General features: G+C 37.1%; 1 long non-coding RNA gene across 4 annotated transcripts; it reads right to left on the minus strand.

Moving 5' to 3' along the window:
* Positions 1-836: 836 nt before the first annotated feature.
* Positions 837-5,018, minus strand: LOC110905387. 4 transcript variants are annotated; one of them, XR_002573071.2, is made up of 3 exons: positions 3,636-5,018; positions 1,226-1,512; positions 837-1,122 (listed from the first exon to the last, which is right to left on the minus strand). It is a non-coding gene; the product is annotated as an uncharacterized LOC110905387 (long non-coding RNA). The 4 variants fall into 4 exon arrangements; XR_002573072.2 differs by having other exon boundaries at positions 1,360-1,512; positions 3,636-4,744; XR_004879086.1 differs by lacking the exon at positions 1,226-1,512 and adding an exon at positions 2,493-2,580 and having other exon boundaries at positions 3,636-4,729.
* Positions 5,019-7,964: the final 2,946 nt, after the last annotated feature.

The following is a 7,964-nucleotide window of genomic DNA, read 5'->3' on the forward strand; positions in this document are numbered from 1 at the left end:
ACGTCACAAGACTCACCCGTTGGTTATGGCCCACCTTATTATTTGTATACGTCCCATTAGGGTGCACTCTATTCATATAGTTCTCAACATTAACAAGTCATTTATTTGAGTGTCTCCAATGGAACATTATAGTAGTAAGTGGTGTACTCTATAGTTAAAGAGTTGAAAGTTAAACAATACAAGATGCAGATTGTATTGTATTAATCCTATAAAATATATGAAATATTGTTAAAAAATATATTTGAGAGCATGGAAATAAATATAGAGTAGAATTTGGGGGTTCTTTTCAATTTGGTTTGGCTTATTTGAATCGAATCTTTCAAGCTTTATTCAACTTGGATTATAAATCCGAAAATGTGAATTCCGAATGGTATGTTTTGAGAAATCACTTGTACCCATATTTATTTGTTTTTACTGAAATTTTAATTTGCATAGTATCAAACTCTCGATCATTATATTTTAAATCCAAATTATTTTTTTTTTTTTACTGGAAATCAGTTGGTGGAGTTCCCTATATTTTGGTCATACCATGAGGACCGTTCTGGCTTATACAGCTAGAGATCCTGATATAATATAATAAAGATCATCCGTCGCTAATGGCAGCCTACCTTAAATCAAATTTTGTTTTAAATAATCTAAACCGGTTTTTTTTTTTTTACATTTTTATTTTTGTTTTCTATTACTACATTATTTCTACTATTGTAGTGTCAGCAACTATTAGAAGATGATAAACCCATCTATCTTTGCATACAATAGCTTTTGTACTCCTCCCAATGATGATTAATATATAGCATGTAAATATAGTATGAGACAACTAAAATAGGGAAGCAATACCGTTGGAGAGAAATGAAATGATGAATAACTTTGACGATAAGAATATATTTATTTTATGACGATGGTAGTATTAATTAAAATTCCTCATAAGGAGGATTACATAATATAACCACTAACATAATGGTGTAAGGAATACTACCAACGTTTAGTTAACAAACTAATCATGACAACAACACATAGGAGGAATTCCTGGTCTGCAAGCACCGGTCAAGAAACCAACTCTTCGACAAAGTTGTAAGCAATCCTCTTTTAATACGTTACAATTTCCAAGGCATGCTGGAGCAAGAGCTGCATACCAAAACATTCGATTAGCGCATTTCAGCATTGTAATTTTTATGAAATAATCCTAGAATTTTAAAGATATATGGAATATTAAAGAAAATTCTCAAACCATAAGACGGAACAACTGTGGTGAACAGAAATGCCAACAAAAAAAATGTCAAGACAAGAGAATGCTTCAATGTGAACGTCATTCTAGTGATATTGCGTGATAATAATTTTTAGTGAAGATCAATAATGTCACACCCCGAAATTATCAGAGCATGGCGTGACTGGACCGGTATCTTCATTGCACAACGGAAGCAATTAGCTAAGACTTCTAGAAAATGAACGCCGCTAAGTACTTGAATTCCCATGGTTTCTCCTATTCCAACCGTTCCATAGTTTTGAAAATGCAACCTGAGAAAGAACATGCGAAAAAGTCAACATAAAGTTGAGCGAGTTTATAGTTTGTTTTGAAAAGATTTAAAACAAATCTTTTTTTTTTATAACCGGTTTAAAAGTTGTTGAGAAAATATAGAAAAAAAAAACATTTTCTCGGCATGATATATGAAAGTTGTGAGTCTAGCCCACGAGAGTCTTTTTAAGTAGGACTAACACGTCCTCTTATTTGTACATAAGTTGAAAGCGTTGTCAAAGTTTGTAAATACATGTATTATGAGTTTGCGTCAAATGTATATTAGAAACATTTGAAAGTTTTAGTGTTGTAAGTTGGTATGAAAAGCGTCTATGAACATGTTGATCATTAATGTTTCGCGAGGACATTAATATATGCGACGACATAGGAGGTACTCAACCCGCGTAGGCAATTTTTAGTGTCGAATAACCTCGACTGGGACACAACAGCACTCTAAGTGGTCACCCATGGACTGTGAGTGGGGCTCGCCCGTACCCATTAGATCTAACCTTTGTTCCTTGGTCCTCAAAAGGATTAATGGCACCTCAGTTACAGCCTATGCTCACATGATCTAAGAGTTCATTCCATAACTTAATCATACCTAAGTTTGACATGTATTTCCCCCTGAAAGTTGTAAACCGAAACGTTGAAAGAAAAGGGGGACATGAATCTCACTGAGTTGTCTCGTTTTTCGTACGCACGCCAACCCAGTCTCGTTGTTGTAACTAGGACATTCTCGTCACTAGTCATGAAAATCATGCATGTTTGCGAAAATACGCGTTTGTTTTGTAAAACCGGTATGTTTAGTATAAACCTTTCGTAAACCTTTTGAGTTCGTTGAAATTCATTTCCAACATGGTTTTTAAAGATGTGTTTTCGTTCATCGAAATAGTGTTTTCTTTTGCAAAAACTTGCATGTCTTTCCACCCCCGAAAACATTTATGAAATGTAAAACCGTAAAAAGTGGGGGTTATGAACTCACCTTGACATTCCTGTGCAAAGCTAGCTTAACGTGATTCCGTGATGTCATTCCAAGAATGTGAAGTAGCTAGCGTGCATCTATAGTATTCCTAACAGGGAATAACTTGTCAGTTTCTAGTTTAAACGTAGCTAAACTACGCGTCCGAGCCCTACCGAATCGTTAACTAAACGATTCTATAAAGGTGTCATTGTTTTGATTTAGAATAACCAATCTTAGTTATTTGATCCCGTTATAATCGAGATAAAGCTAAGTCTCGAGATCGACTTAGTTTTCAAGTGATTAAGATATATATATTTATATATATACAAATATAAATATATACTTTCGATGTCGTGTTGGTCGTCGTTAATAGAAATACATAGATAAGATGGTACGTATTCGATATGTCGCATGTGATGCGGTAATATAGCGTGTAGTTTTCATAGGATGGAAACAAATAGATATAAACATATATGGTACGGCAATTTAACGTTGACGCTTGGAATAAATATAAAACATTATATTTTTTTAATAAAATTACACGAAGTATCGACGGTGAAATAAATAGACACAATTATATTTATATTAAATAATCGTCGAATAATAGTCGTTCGAAATAAATATAAACATTATATTTATTGTATAAAAGTGTTCGGAAATTTTGACATTCGAAATAAATATAAACCTCATATTTATTTTATAAAAGTATTCGGAAATATCGGTGTTCGAAATAAAATAAATAATTATATTTATTTGTAAAAGTGTATCGGGTTTCGATGTCTCTAAACGTGGAAATAAATATAACTGGTTATATTTATTTTATAGAAATCCTTGAGTTTCGTTAAGTATGTTATAATAAAAGCTTGGATTTTTCAACAAGTGCCATTTTTATAACAATATACGCTTCGTGAACCAAGTTTTTAACGAAAATCGGACAGAGTTTCCTCTGTTTTTGGACGAACCCGACAAGTAGGCGTCGATATATTTTTATCAAAATCCAACAATTTTCAACCGCAATTCACTAATATAATCCAATTATAAATTTTCGTCAAGTAATAATAAATGTAAACTAACACCAAAACGAAACGAAACGGGTCGAGCTCGGTCGCGTTTAACTATTATAAAGTCAAAAATCTACGTTAATTTCGCGTCGTTAAACTTTACCGGGTCGCGTGTTAACTTTCTGTTGACCCGGCAGTTGACCGTTGACTGCCTGTTGACCCGAGTCGTTGACCCGAACGGTGAACCTGCCTAACCGTGTGAACCGCACAAGCCGAACCAAAAACCAAATCAAACAAAACCCCGAACCATGTCCCGAAACCAACCCGCACCCGTAACCGAACCATCTGACCCGCTTGAACTAAAAGTGAACCACGAGACTTGACTCGCAAAAACTCGAACATGAATCTGAACTGGAGCCCGCATCTAACCCGAGACTCGAATTAACACCACCACCATTACGGTCACCAATACCCAGACACCACTGTTTCCGTCAACACCCCCCTCCCTCTCGTGCTGCAGCCATGTCCGACATCAGCTCGGTCCATCGACCACCACCATTACCACCTGAAACGAGAGCCAAACGTGCCAGAGAAAGATAGACCTTCACAGATCTTAAAGAAAAGAGAAGAAAGGATGGGTTGGGGATGTTACCGGTGTGATTGTGACTGGTGGAGCCCTCACCGTCGCACGTCGCCGGAAAAACAGGCGGTAACCACCACGCCGCTGCTGGAGACCCTTGCCGCTTGCCTGCCTCTCTCTAGATTCTCTACTCTCTCTCTGATCTTGCTCGAATCCATCACACGGCACGACTACCGCCGTTGACGTGAGTGGCAGCGCCTCCTTCATTCGGTCGCCGGTCATCAGGACCACCTCGTGGTCTGCCGGTTTGAAAACGAGGGGGAGGGGTTGGGTTGTTGTCAGCCGATCATGGAACGAGAGGGAGAAGGAGGGTTATGAAATGTCTGTAGTTGTGTTTTGAAGGAAAAAGGGAAATTAGGGTTTGAAGTAGTGAAGGAGGTGAGAGCCAATGAATGTGTCGGCTGAAACTTGAAAGAAGAAATGAGAGTTTGTCACTTTGCAATGCTATTTATACATAGGGTTTGTCAAGTGGGCTTTGGGCTTGGGCCCAAGGCCCACAAGCCCAATCCCCGTGTTTAGTGGCCCGTCAACTTATACGAACCCGTTTCTCTAAACCTTGTCGTAAATTATTGTTATAAAATCGAAAGACGTAAATTAGTGTCGGTAATCGCGTTTGCGCGTTCGTTCGTCAATCACGGTCAACGTCGCGTTTTTCGATCGTCATGCGTTTGTGATGTTTTGAAAGTACGAAAAATTTGAAAACTAGATTTATAAGTATAAAATACTCGCATAAAATTCGTACTTGTCGGCGTTGTCAGTATTTTGTACGGTATCAGCTTGTTACCGTTTATCGTTACGCAGTTTTCCCGAAACTCACCATACGCGCACTGTAACGTCCGATAAGCGTCCCTAGGCATTCTAGTAGCCAAATTAAGTTAATTCGTGCCTTAAACCGTATTTATTATCGACTTAAACGTTTGTTAATCTCGTAATTAAGAGGCGTTAATTACCGGTTGTCACATTCTCCCCCTGTTACAGAAATTTCGTCCTCGAAATTTGTACTACGTTATTTCCTCCAAATTGTGTCGCTTCCCAGGTAAGTCCGAAAAAAAACCACAGTGAATGACCGCGTAATCGAATCAAGTCTTACGCGAATTATGTTAATTCAAGGTCATTTTGCATCAATAAGAATCCAACGTTTAACTGAGTTTGTTCTAGAAATCGGTGTCAAGTGAACGAGATGTTGTGATACTATCACCAATGTGACTAGGTTTACTTGATTCAACACAAGAGGAATTTCGACCAGTGGAATTCCAAATGAACGTTTACTAATTGCAAATCAATTTTTGAAACAATAGAATTTACTACCAACGGAATCTAGCGTTGGTTGTTGTATAAGTGAAACTCGAATTCAACAAACTCAAATAAGTAGAATCATAAAAATGATTTGTCAACAATTGAACTGTTAAATGAATAAAATCAATGTGTTGACATTATTGAATTTAAAGGATACACCGAAATGAAATACAACCGAACCTGGTGTATCATCGTCTTAATACATAGTTGCATTAAGACTACTAAAATGATCTGTCAAACGAACAGCATATACAGTTTCGCATGAAACGACTGATCGTAATTAGCACAAGCTACAAGTTTATACCGACGCCACAAGGTGTCGTAGTGAATGAAGCAATTCAACAATAGCGGTGATCGAACAAATATCGCCTGTGTTTTGCATGAAACGCTCGATCATGATTAGCCCAAGCTACAAGTTTATACCGACGCCACAAGGTGTCGTAGTGATCGAAATAATTCAATAATAGTGGTGACTGAAAAAACATCACCTTGTTTTGAAATCAAGTGAGAGATTCAACGAAGTAAATCTGAAGGTCTGTTTCAAACAATTCTCATAGGATTTTCAATTGAAAACGAAACAAATAAATAATGCTTTTCGATCGAAAATGAAAAAGCAATAAATATCACAAAATGTTCGATCGATGCTGAAAGAATCGTTAAGAGGTACACCGAAATATGACATAAATTTGTGTACTATTATCCTAACACACGATTGTGTTAAGATTGCTTTAATATGATAAATCAACAAAGCGGATTTAATGTCAATAAACAAATAAATAAATAATTAAATTCGTACATGAGGTGAGCAACGAGATTAGCGCAAGCTTCAAACTTGTGAAAAATGCCACCACAAGGTGATCATGATCAAAGAAACGATTCAATGAAGTCGAAGACCAAACAAGCATGTTGTGGTTCAAAGCAAATGAAGTGCTTGTTGGGATTATTTCGAATATGATGGCCTCAATTCATCATATGGAATCCTGAATCGAATATATATTACAAGCAAGTTCAAACAACTGAACTTGGTTTAAGCACAATCCAACAATGGATGCATGTATCAACAATAAAATTTCGACATGGTTACAACGAAAAACCATGTATGTAGCTTGAAAGGAAATGAGTTTCAACTAGTTCGTTGACCCGATATCAAAGAGTCAACGTTTTGCTATAATACGATTATCCAAATCACAATGTAGAATTCGACATAGCGAAACAATATTGAACGTTGACAAACCAACAATTTCGAGCGAAGCCTCATGCGTAACGAACACCACATGTGTAACATATGAATTTATCAAGAATGAAGCAATTAAGTGTTCGTCATCATGAAAGGAAATCTCCGTGATGAAGTGACCATTAAGGAGAGTAGAAATGCAAAAGTCTACTCACTATGTACAAAAATCAGAATTTCAACAAAAGAGATTTAAGGACTTTACCTGGAAGTTCACGTGATGATTGGTTGTTATGTGATATTACCATAAAATGTTGTACGTAGCATGATCGCCATGAATGAAGTAGGGGGAATGTGAAGGCATGTGACTTCTTTTGCACCGCCAATAGTTGTGAGTCTCTTCAGACTAAGTAGCGACTGTTGTGAAATTCCATTTAAACGTACCTCAGCGTGAATCGTGTCATTTGCATGATCATGTGGCAAAGTGACGCATTGCGGTCGGTAGTTCTCCCGCTGCCGGAATTAGCATCGTTGTTATCGTGCTCGATCATGTTTTTCAAAGGTCTTGCCTCGAAAGTCGTGTGTGATGTACTTCGACGTCCGCTGACGTATAGTTTAGGTTTCATGTGCATTCGCGCACTAGTGTTTCGTTCCACTTAGATTACCTGCTTAGTAATTAAAATAGCATAGACAGTATAGATAATGGCATTTGCCCGAGTTGTTAGTCACAACTTCTAAGTGAGGACCTTTAATGAGTTTTGACATAAGCTTTACAAAGGTCCTAAATGCATGTTATCCAAAACTCTCAAAGTTTTGCTTAATGTATGAAGTTTCGTGAACCGTGTATCAACACAACACTTGTGTTTGTTTAAAACCAAAATTGTTGACTCATTGTTTCGGCAACGGTTGGAACCCATATTCGAGTCTTAGGCGTTCTGTATGTGTTCAATTACTAATATCTAAGTCCCCAGAGGGAAGGGAGGTTAAAGCCTAGGTATCTCTACAGAAACCTAATTCGCTGAAACCTATAGCTCTGATACCAACCTGTCACACCCCGAAATTATCAGAGCATGGCGTGACTGGACCGGTATCTTCATTGCACAGCGGAAGCAATTAGCTAAGACTTCTAGAAAATGAACGCCGCTAAGTACTTGAATTCCCATGGTTTCTCCTATTCCAACCGTTCCATAGTTTTGAAAATGCAACCTGAGAAAGAACATGCGAAAAAGTCAACATAAAGTTGAGCGAGTTCATAGTTTGTTTTGAAAAGATTTAAAACAAATCTTTCTTTTTATAACCGGTTTAAAAGTTGTTGAGAAAATATAAAAAAAAAAAAAACATTTTCTCGGCATGATATATGAAAGTTGTGAGTCTAGCCCACGAGA

Source organism: Helianthus annuus, chromosome 14, assembly GCF_002127325.2.
Source record: "Helianthus annuus cultivar XRQ/B chromosome 14, HanXRQr2.0-SUNRISE, whole genome shotgun sequence".
Lineage (NCBI taxonomy): Eukaryota > Viridiplantae > Streptophyta > Magnoliopsida > Asterales > Asteraceae > Helianthus > Helianthus annuus.